The following is a 21,139-nucleotide window of genomic DNA, read 5'->3' as shown; positions in this document are numbered from 1 at the left end:
CATTTCTCCATATGGAATGGATCTTAAAGTGTGTCTAGGATGGCAACTTGTGGCTAGGAGTAAGGAATTGCCCGCACACTCCTTTCTAAAGGTCCTAGTTAGTATCCTCCCCGTTGTGGCACAACCAGTCAGATGCAAATCCAAAAAATCAATCTCAGTGGCATTATGGGATATCGTAAAAGACAAGTTCAGATCGTTGTGATTGCAATACGTCAGAAATGCCGACACATCTCTCTCTGGCCCCCTCCAAACCAGCAGCAGATCATCTATATATCTAGCGTACCAGAAAACAGGTTCAGAAAAGGGGTTGCACTCCCCAAAGATGCAGAGCTCCTCCCACCACCCCATGTACAAATTTGCCAAGGATGGGGAGAATTTGGCTCCCATAGAAGCTCCGCATCTCTGGAGATAGTACACCCCGTCAAACATAAAATAATTTCGGCTAAGCAGATGATCTACTGCTAGAAGGAGGAAGTCACAGACAGTAGACGTGAATGATCCATATTTCCTAATATGAAAATCCAAAGCTCTAAGGGCTAATTTATGAGGAATCGAGGAGTATAGGGAAGTCACATCCATTGTGACCCAAACAAAAGACTGGTCCCAATGGAGAGATTCTAGGCTGGATAGTAAATGAGTTGTGTCACGTAAAAATCCAGGTAAGCGGCGCACCAAAGGTTGGAGACACCCATCCACCCACTGTCCCAGGCGCTCTCCCAGGGAGCCAATCCCAGCCACAATGGGACGGCCCCTGGGAGGAACATCCGGTTTGTGGACTTTAGGTAAGTGGTGAAAAATAGGTACAATGGGTGCCTCCACCAAGAGATACTCCCGCTCTCTCTGGCTGAAAATGCCAAGTGAAACCCCCAAATCAAGTAACTGCTGAAGTTCAGCTTTAAAACATTGTGTGGGGTCACTGGGTAAGACCTCATAAGTAGCCGTATCTTCCAGTTGTCGTAATGCTTCCTTCTGATAGGCGGATGAGTCTAGGACCACCACAGCCCCCCCTTTGTCTGCATTGCGAATAACTATCGCTTTATTATTCTGGAGGGACTGTAGTGCTTCCTGCTCTCGCCGTGTCAGATCGGAAGCTGCCTTATTGGCTTTTTTAATTCGCATGAGATCTTTTTCAACTAAATCCTGGAAAGTATCCACAATCGGAGTTCTGGCCTGGATGGGGTAGAAGCGGGAATTGGAGGTGGCCACGGGGCCCAGGGCCGCCCCGGAGGCTGGGCCATCACTCATGCTGGACATCTGGTCCAACATGAGGATGAAAGAAGCCTCCTGAAATGGAGGGATCTGCCCAGCCTCCGGGGCAGAAACAGACTGGGGCCCCGGGGACACCCCCAATCCGTCCCCCACACCATCCAAGCCATCGCCCCCCAAGAAATGTTTCTTGATCATTAGGTTGCGGACAAATTTGTTCACATCCAGCATGGTGTTAAAGATGTCGAAATGGTGTGAGGGTGCATATGATAAGCCTCTAGAAAGGAGGGAAACTTGGGCTTGAGAAAGTTCAATGCTGGATAAATTGATTACATTTGAAGTAGCCGGGGAATGGATTACTTTCCGTTTCTTTCGGCCTGCCCTCCTGGTCCGTTTCCACCCCTTTTCCTGTACCTCCCCTTGTTCTTTTTGGGCCGTTGATAGTAGGTCGGTTGGCCTGGAGGAGTTTCCTGGGTGGTACGCCGCGCTGGTCCTCCCCCCCCCCCCCCGTTTGGGGGTGCCAGAAAAGACAGACTGGATCCTCTCCTCTCTATTGTCTGGTGAATCAGAGGCAGAACCTATACTGTCTGCAGAGCTGAAGCTGACTTTTTTGTGCCTGGGTCTGCGGAGAATGGATCTTGGTGATCTATGCACTGTTTCCCATCTGCCCCATTCATATACAACATTGTTTTTATAATCCCCAGAGTCCCTGAGAAATTTGACACGTTTAGTATTCATGATTAAGTTTTCTAATTTAGAGACATTTTCTTTCATTTTACTCATGAGTTCATCAAAGTGTTCAAAAGAAGAGAACTTATTTAGTTCTCTTCTGGTATCCGAGATTTGAACCTTGATATCTGTCAGTTTCTGTTCTTCATACACTATGATCAGTTTCATGAGACGAATGGAACAATCGGTCAACACCTGGTTCCATTCGATCACAAACTGATTTGAGTAGATGGTAGTGGGGATTTTTTTAATGCGTAGTCCCCTAGGGATCATTCCCTCTGCCACATAGTGTTTTAAAGTAGTGATATCCCACCACAATCGCATTTCTTTATCTAATAGGCCCTCCAGACCTGAAAAGGAAGATTGCAGGTTTATGGCAGGATCAATACTATACATTCCTGGCTGCTTGGAAAAAACAGACATATATTTGTCAATCTTGTCAGGGTACATCAAAAGTTCACCTAGAATGTCCAATGCAAAATCGGGTTCTGGTTCCGCAGGTTCTGAACCAACCGAGTCAGCTACCCGTACAGCTGGAACCAGATCTGGAGATGATCTACTGGTGGCAAGATCCTGGCCAGAGAAAGCAGGACTGTTCTTAAGCGTATCTATATTGCATATATCATGAACTTGCAAATTGTCCTGTATAGAAGGATTCATGGTACTATTAATGTTCTTACAGTGTTCGTCATTGGCAGCTGTAAAGCCCCTAATAAGTTCCTGGACATTGGAGGATTTGGGGATAGCCCCCTTCTTTATCCAGTCCTGTAAATTCCCTTTAGTATACAAGGTAGAATAAGGATGGCTACTCACATCAATGGAGGCTTGATTAGATCCTTTGTTCAGGCACAGCTTTAGGTTTTCTGCTACAGTTGTCAATGTAGCTCCGGATGTATCTATCTGTGTGGGAATGGGGCAGATGGGAAACAGTGCATAGATCACCAAGATCCATTCTCCGCAGACCCAGGCACAAAAAAGTCAGCTTCAGCTCTGCAGACAGTATAGGTTCTGCCTCTGATTCACCAGACAATAGAGAGGAGAGGATCCAGTCTGTCTTTTCTGGCACCCCCAAACGGGGGGGGGGGGGGGGACCAGCGCGGACCGACCACCCAGGAAACTCCTCCAGGCCAACCGACCTACTATCAACGGTCCAAAAAGAACAAGGGGAGGTACAGGAAAAGGGGTGGAAACGGACCAGGAGGGCAGGCCGAAAGAAACGGAAAGTAATCCATTCCCCGGCTACTTCAAATGTAATCAATTTATCCAGCATTGAACTTTCTCAAGCCCAAGTTTCCCTCCTTTCTAGAGGCTTATCATATGCACCCTCACACCATTTCGACATCTTTAACACCATGCTGGATGTGAACAAATTTGTCCGCAACCTAATGATCAAGAAACATTTCTTGGGGGGCGATGGCTTGGATGGTGTGGGGGACGGATTGGGGGTGTCCCCGGGGCCCCAGTCTGTTTCCGCCCCGGAGGCTGGGCAGATCCCTCCATTTCAGGAGGCTTCTTTCATCCTCATGTTGGACCAGATGTCCAGCATGAGTGATGGCCCAGCCTCCGGGGCGGCCCTGGGCCCCGTGGCCACCTCCAATTCCCGCTTCTACCCCATCCAGGCCAGAACTCCGATTGTGGATACTTTCCAGGATTTAGTTGAAAAAGATCTCATGCGAATTAAAAAAGCCAATAAGGCAGCTTCCGATCTGACACGGCGAGAGCAGGAAGCACTACAGTCCCTCCAGAATAATAAAGCGATAGTTATTCGCAATGCAGACAAAGGGGGGGCTGTGGTGGTCCTAGACTCATCCGCCTATCAGAAGGAAGCATTACGACAACTGGAAGATACGGCTACTTATGAGGTCTTACCCAGTGACCCCACACAATGTTTTAAAGCTGAACTTCAGCAGTTACTTGATTTGGGGGTTTCACTTGGCATTTTCAGCCAGAGAGAGCGGGAGTATCTCTTGGTGGAGGCACCCATTGTACCTATTTTTCACCACTTACCTAAAGTCCACAAACCGGATGTTCCTCCCAGGGGCCGTCCCATTGTGGCTGGGATTGGCTCCCTGGGAGAGCACCTGGGACAGTGGGTGGATGGGTGTCTCCAACCTTTGGTGCGCCGCTTACCTGGATTTTTACGTGACACAACTCATTTACTATCCAGCCTAGAATCTCTCCATTGGGACCAGTCTTTTGTTTGGGTCACAATGGATGTGACTTCCCTATACTCCTCGATTCCTCATAAATTAGCCCTAAGAGCTTTGGATTTTCATATTAGGAAATATGGATCATTCACGTCTACTGTCTGTGACTTCCTCCTTCTAGCAGTAGATCATCTGCTTAGCCGAAATTATTTTATGTTTGACGGGGTGTACTATCTCCAGAGATGCGGAGCTTCTATGGGAGCCAAATTCTCCCCATCCTTGGCAAATTTGTACATGGGGTGGTGGGAGGAGCTCCGCATCTTTGGGGAGTGCAACCCCTTTTCTGAATCTGTTTTCTGGTACGCTAGATATATAGATGATCTGCTGCTGGTTTGGAGGGGGCCAGAGAGAGATGTGTCGGCATTTCTGACGTATTGCAATCACAACGATCTGAACTTGTCTTTTACGATATCCCATAATGCCACTGAGATTGATTTTTTGGATTTGCATCTGACTGGTTGTGCCACAACGGGGAGGATACTAACTAGGACCTTTAGAAAGGAGTGTGCGGGCAATTCCTTACTCCTAGCCACAAGTTGCCATCCTAGACACACTTTAAGATCCATTCCATATGGAGAAATGATCAGAGCAGCCAGGAATTGCTCAGATCCAGGCAGAATCACGCAAGAACTGGATCTGGTGCAATCCAGGCTTAGAGATCGGGGATATCAAGATGATCTCATCTTGGAGGCCAGAAATCGGGTCCTATGCAAAACCAGGGCCGACCTCCTGTCTTCCCGATCTGGTGGTGAGAACAAGCGAATAAATAAGGGTACTAATTTTGTAACCTCATATAGCCTAGAATATTCTCAGATTGTTAAAACCATTAAGAAATATCTGCCTGTTCTCCACTCAGATCCTAAAATACAAGCTGTATTGGCGGAGGGCTGTGGTTTTTCCTCACGACGTGCTCCCACCTTGGGCTCAAGGCTCTCCCCAAGTTTGTTCCAGAGTACTGACAGACCCAGACCCACTTGGTTGAGATATTTGGGCTCCTACAGATGTGGCTACAGCACATGTAGGTTTTGCAGTGTTCATGAACAGACTCGGGAGGCCGTCTCACTTTCCAGACACACTAACTATGAAATTAGGCAATATATTAATTGCCAGACCTGCAATGTTGTGTATCTGGTTACTTGTGTTGAGTGTGCGATGCAATACGTGGGGTGCACCACCCGCCCTCTCCGCTAGAGGATTTCCGAACACTATCACGGGGCAGGGAGATGTCTTAAAAACGCAGCTTATATTACCCATGCTTCAAGCGTTTCCAGGCATTTCCTTCATGTCCACTCGGGCAATATGACAAGCTTCAGATTTCATGGTATAGAAAGGGTATCACATTCCCTGAGGGGAGGGGATATCTATGGGAGGCTCCTAAAAAGAGAAGCTTTCTGGATCTGGAAACTGGGGACACGTTCCCCTACAGGATTAAATTCCAGACTAGATTTAAATACTTTTTATAATTAATATCATTGAGTACCATCTAACATATATGATATTGTACCTTGTCTAAATGCCAGGTAGATACTTTGGTAGGTTGTTGTGATGTTATGCTGTATTTATTGTTTTTAAATGAGGATTTTATATATGCATTATGGTGATACACATCACCTTTTAATACTGTGTTGTGTATACCTTTAAGTACAAGGCCCACACCTCTAGGGGTGTGGCCTAATGCACTATATAACCTGTGAACACATTTATGTTAACATGCTATGATTAAGGAGCCATTCTATGCTCCGATACGCGTGAGCTAATTTATTGCAACACTGATGATGGATTAGAGTATCAATATAGGATTTTTCTACTTTCACCCGACAAACTGGTGCAGCGGGATTTTTTTCTGATTATATGTAGATTATAAGTATGATGCACAAAAAAACATGATTACAAACTTTATCTGCGTTATCACAACCTATTTTATGCCTTATTTCATGTGTTTATGTGTTACACAAATAAACCTTTTTTTCCCACTAACATACATAGGGTCCTATTGTTGGCCACAATCTGTGATGGGATTGGTATTTGTTTGAAGGGGAACAACCACTCCAACGGCATTGTGCCACCATTTCCTATCTACACTAATAAAAAAATGGCCCATTGATGGAACGGGTATATAAGGAAAGGCCATCTGTCACTGTCTCATTTCCTCCAAGGCACAACCATGGATGGACCACTGCTGGCCACAACCTGTGATTGTGTAGGTGTTTATAGGCCAGGGACGAACATAATAAAGGGCATTCTGCCAATATTTGTGCATTGGGAAGAACTGTTCAGTCAGCTCCTGTTTCCATCCTGTATCTATGCTTACACAAGCAAGTATGAGTATTATTACTATTATTATTAATGTTATTATTGATTTATAAAGCACCAATATATTCTGGGCCGCTGTACAAAGTAAGAAAAACAAACATGGGGTACATAATGATACAGACAATGGTATGCACCAAATAAGGACACTAGTACAAAATACAGAATCGGTAATTACAGTGACAAATGTAGCATGATAAATAAGATGTCTAACAGGTTGCAAGTTACAAAATTAATAACAATTTCCAAGACAAAAAAGGCTGAGAGAGCCATGCCCTTGCGAACTTACAATCTAAAGGAATGGGGGAGACATTACCTACTGTATATCATTACTATTTTTATTTATAGAATGCCAACATATTCTACAGTGCTGTACAACATGCAAAACATACAACAATGGGGAGCATACTGTAGATACAGTACATGAGCAGTTCAACATACTGTACAATCAGGACGACCAGAGACACAAGTACTGATACAAACAATTGATGTGTAGTTTGAATAACATCACCAATACTGATAGATGTTCATTTGATAAATTGCACAGAAACAGAAAACAAAAGGGGAGGGGCTCTGCCTTTGTGAGCTTACAATCTAGAGGGTAATGGGGTTGAAACACTGGGAGAGTAGACAAAGGGGTTAGAAGATGAAGAAGTAGCTATAGCAAATTATAAGTTAGTTTGAAAAGGTGTGTTTTTTTAACTTCACCTGGTCCATTACTGGCCCTTTGTTAGCCATTACTAAAATAAATAGGTGTCTGTATGCAGGGGAAGACCACTCAAGGAATTTGAACTTTGGAATCAGACATGCCTAATTTTTTATAGGAAGAATCATCTAAAAAGTATCCACTTCTATTTTAAAACCTGAGTAACTTTGTGTTCGGAGGGCATGTCATTGTCTCTACTCTCATGCCTCAGCCATTTTTTGTCCGGCAAACCTCTCCATGGGCCTTCTTACAGCAACTCCTGTGCCCACTGCCCATGTTGAAATAAATGATGTTGGGGAGTGCACCAACACATAACTAACATTGGTTTCTAGACTAACACCAGCTGAAGAAGATCAAGAAAATCATCATTAAGAGAATAAACAGGAAGGGAAAACAAGGGGGTAGAGAAAGAAAAAGAGCCTAAAGTGCAAACAAATGTATAAAACCAATCAAATATATAAAACATAAGATGGTTTATTCTCTTAATGCCTTTGTATTTTGTTTGGCATCTTGGGAGTTAATATTTTATGGGAGGATGAGCCAGCTAGGTTTAAAAGTAACCCCATTTGGCTATCAGTAAGCACCAGGAGGTCTAAGGACTCTTTCACACTGGGCAACGCATGCACAAACCCAATTTCATAACAACAATCTAAATCGCATACATTGGCGGCTTCCATTCCATTGAAAAGATACATGAAAATGCGTGCATCGAAAATGCGTGCATCGTGTTCTAGGATGTTCTCGGCCACATTATAACGCAGCACACAGGAACGCACTCTGTAGTGTGAATGGCAGCATGAAAGTCTATAGACTTTCATGCTACCTGCGTTCCAGACACAGTGTGCATTGCGTCATGACAGCACCACACATAAGTATGAATGAACCCTAAAACATAATAGCAGTGTTGGGGGGTGACTGTTGCCCTCTGTATTCTTCTACACATTTTTCAATAGAGTTGGGCTTCACTTCATTGATGTTAAAGTGACTACTGAGGCTCCGTAAACACATTTCCAATTTTAATCTGAAGATGACTGGTCAATTTTACTACTGCCATGTAGTATAAGGGCCAGCAGCTGTTGAATACTATGAAAAGACTGTGTAGGTATGCTATCATACTACATGGAAGTAATAAAATTAGTCAGTCATCTGCAGATTAAAATTGGATGTGTGTAGGGAGCTTAATATTCTGTATGTAACAAAACACAGCAAATTACAAAAAACAGAAAACAAAACAAAAAAAACAACAAAAGCCGTATGAACCCTGCCCTTATGAGCTGATAACCTAAAGTTTAACCTAAACTCTAACTCTCCCCACCCCATAATTTAAGGGGGAAAACAGAGTGCACAGTGTGAACCCACACAACACACAGCGTATATGTACATAGAATTTTATTAATCAAAGAGTCTTACAATTGCATTCATTTGCTACATTTTTTTTTAGGTTCAACAAAAAAATTTCTGGGCTGTGTCACCTTCTAAGCGAGCTTGTTCCTAGTTTCAGCTCCATATTTGGTGTTAAAATTATTTTAGCTGCAGTGATAAAGCTGACAACACCTCCCGATTCCACGTCCGTATTCCAACCTGGGTTAACAATCACGAATGTTAGAGCCAGAGGTTGTGGAAAGTACCCATCCAGCCACTATTAATAATACATTTACCATGAGAAGAGTCAGCTGGTGATGGCTGTGGAGGTCTGATGGTGCTGTAGACATCAGGAACATTGCCCATTCTGTCTGTAATCGTTGTCTATGCCTATGGGCACCATTACAGTTCTATTGCAGAGCTATTTTTATTTATTTACTTTGCACGGGCAGGATCAAATGATATTTTGAACCAGTAAAAAGATGCCTCCTGTTACTATACGAGTTTCACGAATAGTTCTCCTGGGAGTCGGCAACAGCGGGCAAGTGGTTAAATGATCTAGACCTTCATTATAATCAGTATGCATGCTAATTTCCAGCTTTTCAAAGATATCTCCAACATTGCTACAATATTGACTTTTTGTCTTTCCTAACTACCCAGTTACAGACCTTGCTATATCCCTGATCAGATAGATGTATCTTATTAATATGCTTGGTCAGACCTGCAAAGATAACATTCAAAGCCCTTCTAGTCCAACTTAATTCCTCCTGTGTACATTTGCAAAACACACAGTCAATGTTATGTGGCATCAGCTTACTGATCTCGGTGTTTTATTCCCATTGAATAATCTCATAATGTGATGTTTGCTTTCCTTGAAAAAGATGGGAGCAGCGCTGCACGTCCCTATGGAAAATAATTATAATAACTTTGCATTATATTTTCACATATGTAGATGGGAGCTGAGCAAACAACTGTGCAAAGTACAGCATTAGAGGAGAGCGGTAATTACAAGCCATGGGTGATGATAGCAGTTAACAAAATAAAGCCGAAAAGAGGAAACCAAATACAAACCCACTTTATTGCACTTTCCCAAAATAAATAAATCATTTAAAGAAAAAAAAGAAAAAAGTAAAAAAAAAAAAACAGTATTTGTATTCTGTTGCTTTATTATAACTGTTAGTGCTCTGGTACCATCTAAAAAAAAATGTAAAAAACGAAAATGGTGGAATATTGTATTCTCTGCTCTTACCTGGGAGGCTGGGACTCCATTTTATTTTGGCCTATGAACATGTTTGCATTTAGAATGTGTTCATACACTATGCAAAAGTTTGGAAGTTTAGTGTACAATCAGGATCCAATGAAGATAATAACAATTTTGACCCATTAACATCTTTTCATTTACAGCAACAAAGGGATAGGAAATCCAGGCACCACTTGGTTTGCAAGTCACCTATTTATTTAGCTCCCGACACCTTCAAACAAACATGCAATAAATCTTGGCCTTACAGCCGTTTTGCAGGGTAACCTAACTCCTTAGAGGCAGAAGCTTATACTATAATACAGTATAATCAGTATAATGTTCTGCCTCTGAAGAAGCAGGGTTACACCGCAAAACGGCTGTAAGGCCAAGATTTATTGCATGTATGTTTGAAGGTGTCCGGAGCTAAATAAAGAGGTGACTTGCAAATCAACTGGTGCCCGGATTTCCTATCCCCTTGTTGCTGTGATTGAATCTACTCCTGGAGGCACAGTTGACTGCACCTAATGTTCCTGAGTTTGTAAGATAAATGGCAGCTGGTGCCGATTTATCTCTCTACTTCACTACAATATAAAACTTTTCATTTAGAATGTGTTCACACACTATGTAAAAGTTTGGAAGTTTAGTCTGTACACTCAGGATCTAATGAAGAGAATCACAACTAAATGCTAATTCTTTAAGGCCACGTTTCCACTGTAGTGCCACGTCCATTTCCAAAATGGACACGGCACCCATGCTGATGTGAGGAGGAATTGCTATAGCCGTGCCATGCACAGCTTTAAGGATTTGGATGCGTTCTGCAAAAAACTGCAGCACGCTTATTTTTTGGGGGGGGGATTCAGCCCTACTAATTTCAATAGGTTTCCTTTCTGCAACCAAAGTCGTATGCGGAAAATGACCTCGATTCGCATGTAGTAAAAATGGGCCCATGTATACCGAACATGCTGAAACCAGTGCAGGAGATTTGGGCGCAGCGGCGCCACCATAGGCCATAATAGGAATTACGGCTATAGCAGGCACAGGGAGTAACTTCAGCGACGTCAGAAGACGGAGCTGAAGTTACTTTTAAAACACAATAATCCGGCTTCCAGCAATATCTGGAAGCCAAATTATTTCATTCCCCACCATCCATGGCGGCCTGGAGGGGGAATAGTATTTAATACGGCCGGGACTTGTGCAGCAGCAGGATCAGCCATATACCGGCTGTATCCTGCGCCCAAGTCTCCAGCGCCGTTATCTCTCGTACGCCATGTATACAGTATTGAATATTTTTTTCCCTTTTTTTATGGGGGGAGGATGGAGGTATTTTAGGAAAATATTGAAGATTCTTTATCTACATCCATCATCACACATATTGTTCTCATTATGTATCTGTATTCAGGAAATTAATCTGATAAAGGCTAAGAGTTCTTTTGTCTTCATGTTGTTTCTTATTTTTTTGCAGAGCAGTGGAACTCTGCACAGGCAGGGAGGCACTTGGGGAGGGGAGCCGCCATTCTATCATCAGGTGCCTATAGGCACGTGCCTCCAATGCCTTATGGTAAATCCAGCCCTGAGTGTTACCCATGGTACATGATTAACTGGAGTGTTACTATGGTAATACACATTATGCAAGTTGTGTAATGTGGGTTACTGTAGAAATGCTTATTAGCCATTTACCAAGGGTTGAACTACATGCATTAAAATGCACTTCTTTAGACAAGCTTATAATCTTCACATCTGCATCAAATTTTGTCTCACTACCTCACCCACTAGACACTAAAGTTTGTACACATGCATTAGGACTGTTATCAGAGAGGGATCGGAACTAGATCCCTCGGGTGACAGTGCATGGCCAACGCTGCACAGACTGTACAGTTCTGTTGCTATGCAGGAGGGAAAGGGCTAACAAAGTGATGCATGGTGGAGTGCACAGAGAGGTCAAGTTGAGTAAGAATAGTGCCCTTGGCCTGCACTCGGCCGAGTTAATACACCAGGCTGATCACTGGCCAGGGCACTGGGGGAGGTTGGGGGCCACTGAACACACACAAGATTCTTGGCAGAGGTGGCCCCACCTCCTTGACCGAGAACTATCTAGCTAGCAAGCTGAACCCCAGGAAGGCCTCTGGCCGGGATGGTGTGTCATCGCTATGCCTAAGAACCTGCGCAGTCCAGTTATCTCCTGTGCTCACCTCCCTATTCAAGCGTCACTATCAGAAGGTGCAGTCCCCTCCTCTTTCAAGAGATCCACAATTATACCAGTCCCCCCAAAAAACAGGCAGCACGGATCTTATTCAACTTTAAACCTGTGGCCTTAACTTCCAACATCATGAAGATCCTAGAGAGACTGGTCCTTGCCCACCTCAAGAGCTCCACCAACGCCCTCCTTGACCCGCTCCAATTTGCATATAGGGCCAACAGGTCTGTTGAGGACGTCATTAACGTCAGCCTGGCATATAACACAGAGCACCTGGACAGACCTGACTCCTACGCTAGGATCCTGTTCCTGGATTTTAGCTCAACATTCAATACGATCTCCCCAGATACCCTGCTTGTCAACCTGGCACAACTCGGACTTGATTCAACTCTCTGTGCGTGGATCAAGGACTTCCTGTCAGAGAGAACGCAACTGGTCAAGCTTGGCTACTGCTCCTCCAGCGTGAGAACCACCAATACTGGTGCTCTGCAAGAATGTGTACTGTCCCCACTCCTGTTCTCCTTGTACACCAACAACTGTACCTCAACTGCTGGCTCTGTGAAGGTCATCAAATTTGCAGATGACACTACCATCATCAGCCTAATTGTCAAAAACGGAGAGCACTTGTACCGCAAACGATGTTGAGTGAATCTGCAACTGGTGCCAGGATAACAACCTAGTACTCAATGCAGCAAAGACTGTTGAACTGATTGTTGATTTCAGGAGGCACCCCTCCCACCAGTCCTCATAGGTGATACCGAAGTCTCTAAGGTACCATCGGTGCGGTTCCTTGGCACAACCCTCACCAACGACCTGAAATGGGGGCAGAACACCACCAACATTCAGAAGAAATACCAACAGACGCTTTTCTCCCTGCGACAACTGAAAAAAATTGGCATGCCATGGGAGCTGCTGACAAGCTTCTACACCGCAACCATTGCAGCACGGTGGCGTAGTGGTTAGCACTGTCACCTTGCAGCGCTGGGTCCCTGGTTCGAATCCCAGCCAGGTCACTATCTGCAAAGAGTTTGTATGTTCTCTCCGTGTCTGCGTGGGTTTCCTCCGGGCACTCCGGTTTCCTCCCACATTCCAAAAACATACGGATAAGTTAATTGGCTCCCCCTAAATTGGCCCTAGACTACAGTACTTACACTACATAATATAGACATATGGCAATGGTAGGGATTAGATTGTGAGCTCCTTTGAGAGACAGTTAGTGACAAGACAATATATATACTCTGTACAGCGCTGCGTAAAATGTCGGCGCTATATAAATACTAAATAATAATAATAATAATAATTGAGTCCATCATTTGTTCTCCAGTCATTGTCTGGTATGCTAGTGAGATGGCCAGTGACAGGAATAAGCTGCAGAGAGTCATTACTGATGTGGAGAATATCTCTCGCGACCCCACCCACCCTGGCAGTTGCTACTTTGATCTCCTCCCGTCAGGTCGCCGCTATTGAACTATCCCATCCAAAACCACCAGGCGCAGAAACTCCTTCTTCCCCCAAGCAGTTCTGCTGCTAAACTAGTGAAAATAGTACAGCTAAGATGGCGCCGTAACAGGACGCCGCGGCCACAGGGCTCCGGTCCTTTCTCTCCTTTCTCCCCTCTCACCTGCTCTTTCTTTCCCTCTGGGGAATGGTGGAGGGGCGGGGGTCACTGCTGCTGCTCGCTGGCAGCCCCATCATCGCAGCTGTTCGCCGGCAGCTCCATCACCGGCCGGCACACAGCCTGGGGGGCCTAGACGAGGAGCCTGCCCGGAACACGTGGAGGCGCAGGTCTGAGGTGGGCGGCCAGCTGATCGGGCGCTCAGCTGATCGCGCCCACGTGCTCTTGCTGCGCTGGGTTTCCGGATCTGTCCTCCGCTCTCTCGTCGCTGCAGGGAAGACCGGGGCATGCTCTGCCCGATGCGGACCTGGCCAAGGAGGACCCGGATTTCCTCCGCCCGAGCTGCAGCCTCTCTGGATCTCTCCCCATTGCTGCCCGGTCATCAGCAGTAGAGTCCTGCAGCCACCTCCGGATCTCCATCGCTGCTGACAGCCTTGCATGCAGCAGTGGCCTGGATCCACTCTGCATGCACCTCGGAGCGCTCTGGGCTGCCTGGATCCACACCACCACCGCATCAATGGAGGGCCTGATGCTGCCCCATCGCAGCCACAGAGGTGGGGATGCTGCCCCCCTCCCAGTGGAGCTGGCAGTGGCTGCTGCATCTGGTATCCTGCCACCACCAAGGTAAACCTCCTGGCCTGCCCACCACTGCTGCCCCCGGCCCCCACGTCCACCATCACTGAGGCCCAGCCGGGGTGGCCCCCGGCCCCACCATCACTGCGGCCCAGCAAACGTGCCCCCTGGCCCCACATCCAACACCACTGCGGCCCAGCAAAGGTGCCCCCTGGCCCCACAGGGCCCCCACTGTGTCTGCACCTCCCATTACCAGCCGTGCGGACTTGTAATCAGGAGCACTACTCCTCGGGCAACCTGGTCCGAGTGAACTCTGCTGTCCGCCTCCATCATGATGCCCCTCAGCTTTCACAGCCTTCTCTCTACTTTCGTGGACAATCAGTAGCACCTGTCTTGTTGGGAGCGTGTCGCTGTGTAGCGTCCAGTGCCGAAAATGGCAGCGTTCATATCAGCTCTCAGGATGCTCCTCCAGTCCCACTCTTTTTCTGTTCCTGCAAACAGTGTATGTTCTTGCTATGTTTTGTATTTCGTTAACTGTACGTGTATGCTGTAATGCTCTGTTTTGCTTTTTACTGTTGCTTTTTTATTGTTTATATGTATGTACCATGCTTAACTGTATGCGATGCTGCACTCTGCTTAATTGTACGCACAAGCTGTAATGTTGTCCTATGTATGCTTGTCCCATGTCTATGTATGCTTAACCGTATGCTATCCTGTTTTTCTTTTTCATCGACGACCCTGTATGCGCCAAAACCAATTCCGGGTACAATCCACCGTTGTACTTGGCGATAATAAATTCTGATTCTGATTCTGATTCTGAAATAGTACTTTCCTAGGTCAGGAAACCTCTCAGCCGCTCATTGATCCTCACACCACATGGGACAGTACAGCCACACAACCAGTTTGAGACTTTCTGAACTAAATGACTTTATGTAGGCCCCACAGGCTTGCTCTAATTGTTGACCTCCAGGTAAATGTCTATGTAGCTTTGAACACTGGTAAATGTCTTTCTTGTCTGCTTGCGCATTTGTTTGCCTGTCTATGTACTTGCCTATGCCATGTGAACCACAAAGAATTCCGAGTACGACTCCTGTCTCACTTGGCGAATAAATCTGATCCTGATTCTGATGTAGCGTGTTTAGAAGGCTTTAGTCTCCTTACCTAACCAATCTTCTCTAGATTGATTGCAAGGACAGGATCCTCCCTACAGTTCTTCTAATTTCTGAAAATTATCCTATCAAATAATTATACTCTTCTTAATGAAAACCAGAGCTTAAAAATAATAAAAGATTTATACATATCTGGGCCTAGGGCTTCTTCCAGCCCCATCTGCATGGATCACACCCACACCACCATCCTCCGCTGTCTGCAATTCCGGTACTGGGTCCCGTATCTTCCTCCAGTCACGGCCAGTCTGCGCAAGAAAAGTGTGTCATCTACGTAATCAAATACACAAGAGATAGAATCGCACACCACTGGTGAGGTGCTGGACCCAAGTTATAATCCCCAAGAAATTCCAGAAAGTCCACACACTCATAAGTACCAAGTCTTATTCATTCAAAAATGTGACACAACCATTCCAGAAAACCAACAAATCGTTTTGGGGCTCTGAGGGGTTCCCTTTGTCAAGGCTTTAGTACAGAATGGTAATGGTTATGTCATGTTTTTGAATAAATAGGACTTGGTACTTATGAGTGTGCAGACCTTCTGGAATTTCTTGCCATCTACGTAATTCTCCAGCGGCCGCTGTAGAGATACATTGATGGTGCACTTCTTCTTGCATAGACTGGCCGCGACTGGAGGAAGATACGGGACCCGGTACCAGAGCTGCAGGCAGCGGAGGATGGTGGCATGGGAGTGATCCATGCGGATGGGGCTGGAAGAAGCCGCGTGTATGAATAAATCTTTTATTATTTTTCAGCTCTGGTACACTTTAACTGCGTATGCATTTGTTACTTGTGTTGTGTTGTATTACGATGAATGAACTGTGTTTGTAATTATCTTCTGCAATTATCTTCCCTAGTATTGTCTGTATTGTGCTCTGTACAATACCAATAAAGTTATCGAGTGAAAAAAAAGTGAACAAGAGTTATTATAATTAGATTAATAAGGAATTGGAGACAAATTAAACTGTTTTTAAGCAGGTTGGTAAATTCACTAAAAGGTAAAACTTATAGGAAAATCTATCCTGTTCCAGCTTACTAATGTTTACAAAAGTTTAATCATGTGTTAAGTACCCTTTAATAGTTTGTAATCTTTGCATTACATTTGTGTTGGTTGGTAAGTGGCAAGGAAATGTAATGGAAAGTGGTTTTCACATCCAGTAGAACATTGTGGAAAGGAATGTAAGTCGTAGATTGAATCTCAGCCACAGTAGTTTTTCTGTTTGTTTTGCCCTATTATTAATTCATACCACATGTGGGCTACAATTATACAAACAGAAGCAACAAATGTTTTCTTGATTGAATAATTTGTTTAAAATACCACAGTTGATAGAATCTGCAAAGATCCTTGTAATTTAACTCTTATGCTGTATCTTACCCCTATCAGCAAATGTTACACAGTAATCAGGAAAGAGCTTGTAATTTTCATCAGATTCACATGATATATCATTTGTAACATTCAGCTTCTAAAGTGCACTGTTTAGAAGGAATAACAGTAGCGTTCTCTGTATGTCAGTTAACATAGCAGAAAATGTTCCGCCCTCAACAGTGTTTAGCCTGCATCCCCTATACACAACCTCACGTCTGATATGGCATCTCCTGCGCACCCCCATACAGTGGTGAAAAGCAACACAACTACATAGAAAAAGTATGCAGAGACAAAAACGCATTAAAAAAAACACAGAGTACCCAGCAAGCTCATGGTGAACCAGAACTCCTAGGAGTGTGTAAGGGGCTACAATAGACCAAAAAGCCCTCTTACTATGCAAATCACCCATTGTTGTCCCTGTGAGCTAAACACACCTCCAGATCAATTGGAATGCAATGATGTGTCAGTTTGTAAATATTACAGAGCAACATTAATTAACCACTTTACCCCCGCCCGTACGAATTTCTCCGACCCTTTTTCCATCCTTTAACCCCCAGGGACGGAGAAATCCGTACTTTCCGCGTTCCCGCTCGTAAACACGCCGCCCACCGCTAGTAAACACGCCGCCGCCCACTCGCTCGGAGATCAATGAACAGGAAAATCCATTCCCGTTCGTTGATCTAAGCCCCGCAATGATCCGCTGCTCTCCGATGAGCAGCGCGATCATTATGAAAAGTAAACACTTACCCAGCCTCCAAGTACTTCCTCCAAGCTTCCGGAAGGACGCTTGGAGGTCGCATTAAAACAAAAAGTTACTGTGGCCATCTTGTGGCCAAATAGTAAAACTACACCCTACACATTTTTTACATACAAATAAATTACTTTTACACAAAAAATTTACTCATTACCTCCCACACTCCCAATTTTTTTTTTTTTTGTAATTAAAAAAAAATTAAAAAATGTACAATAAAAAAAATACATAAATAGTTACCTTAGGGACTGAACTTTTTAAATATTTATGTCAGGAGGGTACAACACTGTTACTTTAAACTATGGGCTTGTAATTAGGGATGGACGCAAAACTGAAAAAAATGCACCTTTATTTCCAAATAAAATATTGGCGCCAAACATTGTGATAGGGACATAATTTAAACGGTTTTATAACCGGGACAAAAGGGCAAATACATTTCATGGGTTTTAATTACAGTAGCATGCATTATTTAAAAACTATAATGGCCGAAAACTGAAAAATAATAAATTTTTTCCCACATTTTTCCTATTTTCCCATTAAAACACATTTAGAATAAAATAATTCTTGGCATAATGTCCCACCTAAAGAAAGCCTAATTAGTGGTGGAAAAAACAAGATATAGATCGTTTAATTGTGATAAGTAATAATAAAGTTATAGACGAATGAATGGAAGGAGCGCTGAAAGGTGAAAATTGCTCAGGTGGTCAGGGGGTAAACCCCCTGAGTGGTGAAGTGGTTAAACATGTATACAGATTGTTTCAGACTGGTTGGTCTTCATCAGTGCATGGCATGGATCAATTGTTTCAAAAAAGTAACACGCACACCAGCATAATTTTATATGCAAAATGTGTATTAGCAAATTAGCACAGCAATGATTCAGCAATAAATACAGAAAACGCTAGCAGGGATTAAATGAGCGTACAGTGTATTAGCAGCAACAACAGTATCAAAAAGATAAGGAAAGAAGGGAAGCCAATGTACAACAAAAAATCTCTATAACAATCAGAGGAGGAGGAGAGTAATGTCCATATTACCCCTGAGGCAAAACAAGCCTCTTGTTCACGGGCAAGGCAGTCCAGCAATGTAGCAGCGGAGCGACAGAAGCAGTGATGCAAGGTGGCGTTCCTCAAAGTTCTGTGTCTGGATCAATGTCAATGGCATCACAAAAACACCCATCACATATCAACCAATAAATTTGCCTATCAAATATAGAGCGGGGTGCAGCTAAGGTTTTTGTGACCCCAATCAGCCCACAATTTAAGGACCTCCCCCCCCCTCCCCGAACACTGTGAAAAATGGGCGTTGCACCTCCAACAAAAAAATTGGTGCGTGAAGTGCTCTATGCCAAAAGTGAGTGTGGCCATGACATGATGTGGGTGGGGCCAAATACTAATGAAATACAGTTAGTCCCCGGTTAATGAATGTAATAGGGAATCTAGGTCCGTTCTTAACCTGAAACCAGAAGAATTCCTCATCTTCAAATTCCCTGATAACTTTAAAATGTAAGTGCCATATATGCTTTCTTACCCAATTGTATCCAGTATGCTACTTTTCTCTTCATTCTTGGAGTCTACCACCTGCACTATTTTAGATGCTTCTGGTTTTATTTCACACAATACTTCTCCCCAATCATTCTTAGACTACTGTAAAAGAACATAGAATGACTGTGCTCTGAGTAATGGCTAAACTTCCTGATAAAGCATTAGCATTAGATTCATGGTCAATGTGCAATTAACTTTTTTCTCCTGAATTTTCTCCTAGGTGATATTTTTCACAACTTGGCAATAAAATGCCCTTTAAACCTTCAACAAGCAAGAAAATACTCAAAATATTTTTGATAGCACTTGTTCACCTACTTTTTGCTACCTTTTCAAAAGCAAAGTGCTAATAGTTATTTTAAAGAGAAGATGAAAAATGATCTCCTCAGGAGAATAAGTAAATTGCATATGGGCCATGAGGCCTCAGGTGAAGAATCCATCATAAGCTATTGTGTAGCAAATAAGTTAATATATCTACTAAAAATGATCCAGAATCTAGAAACTAAACAACTAATTGTGTCTGTGGCAATCAAATCTGTTTGGGTTTGAAGTCAACAGTACTGTGCCCTGCTAATCTCCCAGTAAAAATCTATTTTTCCAACCATAATCCAAATAAACAGCGAACAACACGCAAGAAAATTTGCCACTTTGTAAAGTGATTTCATTGGGAAGCCAAAAAAAATCGTTACTAACCTCCGCAACACTTAATTAATTGAGAGAACTGCAGCTCTGGGATTCTGTGGTCAAGAGGACTCATAGAGTTACATGAAATTTGAACCAAAATTGAGTTAGAGCTAAAAGGTACTGCTGCAACATCTTTAAGGGATGAAAAATGAAGATCCTGCTGAATTTAATCAATCACAACCTCCCTTTCCTTTCCTCAGCTTCTCTCGGAAAAATCACAAAGATATACAATTTATCACATGGCAACTAAAGATTTCTAGACAGAGAGAAGTCATGGCAAAAGAGTTTGAAACAATAAGGAACAAAAGCTAAGACTAAGGGCACTGCAGTAACCATGAACATATTCTTTTAAATGTAGTCAAGAAGGTACATATTTACCATGACTTGGTAAAAATAAAGAACTCTTTAAATGAAATGCGGCTGAACAGGTAACAGGATACGCAGCACGGTAAAATATTTTTGCATTCACATTCTATGGTATTCCCCAAGCCAGGGAGAATTGAAGAACATACATAATTCAGCAAACCTGACCTGAATGTATTAAGATTTTCTTGCTAGTAAAGGGACCCTGAGCAGTGACTTAAAATAAAATATTTCACTTACCTGGGGCTTCCTCCAGCCCACCGTAAGCCGCGAGGTCCCCGGCGTCCTCCTGGCTCCTTCCCGTGTCCCTCCAGTGGTTCCCGTTACCGGGGACACCCGGGCCTGTCAGGCCGGCTCTTCCTGGATCATGATGCATGGTGTCATCACACCGGCCGCTACGCATCATCATGGTGGTCAGCGTGACAGGTCTGCGCAAGCTCGGTTTTCTAACACTAAACCGCACATGCGCAGACCTGTCATGCCAGCTGCCATGATGACGCGTAGTGGCCGGCGTGATGACAATGAGCGTCAGGATCCAGGAAGAGCCGGCCCAGGTGTCGCCGGTAACGGGAGCCGCCGGAGGGACATGGAGAGGAGCCAGGAGGACGCCAGGGGACCTCCAGGCCTACCGTGGGCTGGAGGAAGCCCCAGGTAAGTTAAATCATTTAATTTAAGTCACTGCTCAGGGTCCCTTTAAGTAGAAAACATTTGAATATTTAAGCTTGGGTAATATTACAAAATAGTGCAGGATACTGGAAAGTTAGAGAATCTATGACTGTACCAATGTAGTTACAAACATGCAACCCCAAATCAAACTACAACACTAATTTCCCATCTTCTGTTTAAAGTGGACCTGACTCTTGCAAAGGACTCTTGCACTGCAATTGAAAAAGTACCAAAAAGTTGGTGAAAAGGTAGTATCAAAATTATTTTCTTTCTTGCTGGTGGCTTAAAAGGCATTTAATTGATAAGATGTGAAAACATAACCTTGGAGAAAACGTGGGGAAAAAGTGAATTGGATCGGGTCCTATTTTTCACCAGGATTGTGCCACAGTAATCACTTCATTCATATTACTTTAAAATCACTTTACACTTTGAAAATATTTTTCTATTCTAGGTAAATCCTAAC

Source organism: Hyperolius riggenbachi, chromosome 3 (assembly GCF_040937935.1).
Source record: "Hyperolius riggenbachi isolate aHypRig1 chromosome 3, aHypRig1.pri, whole genome shotgun sequence".
NCBI lineage: Eukaryota > Metazoa > Chordata > Amphibia > Anura > Hyperoliidae > Hyperolius > Hyperolius riggenbachi.
This window is presented reverse-complemented; position numbering follows the sequence as displayed.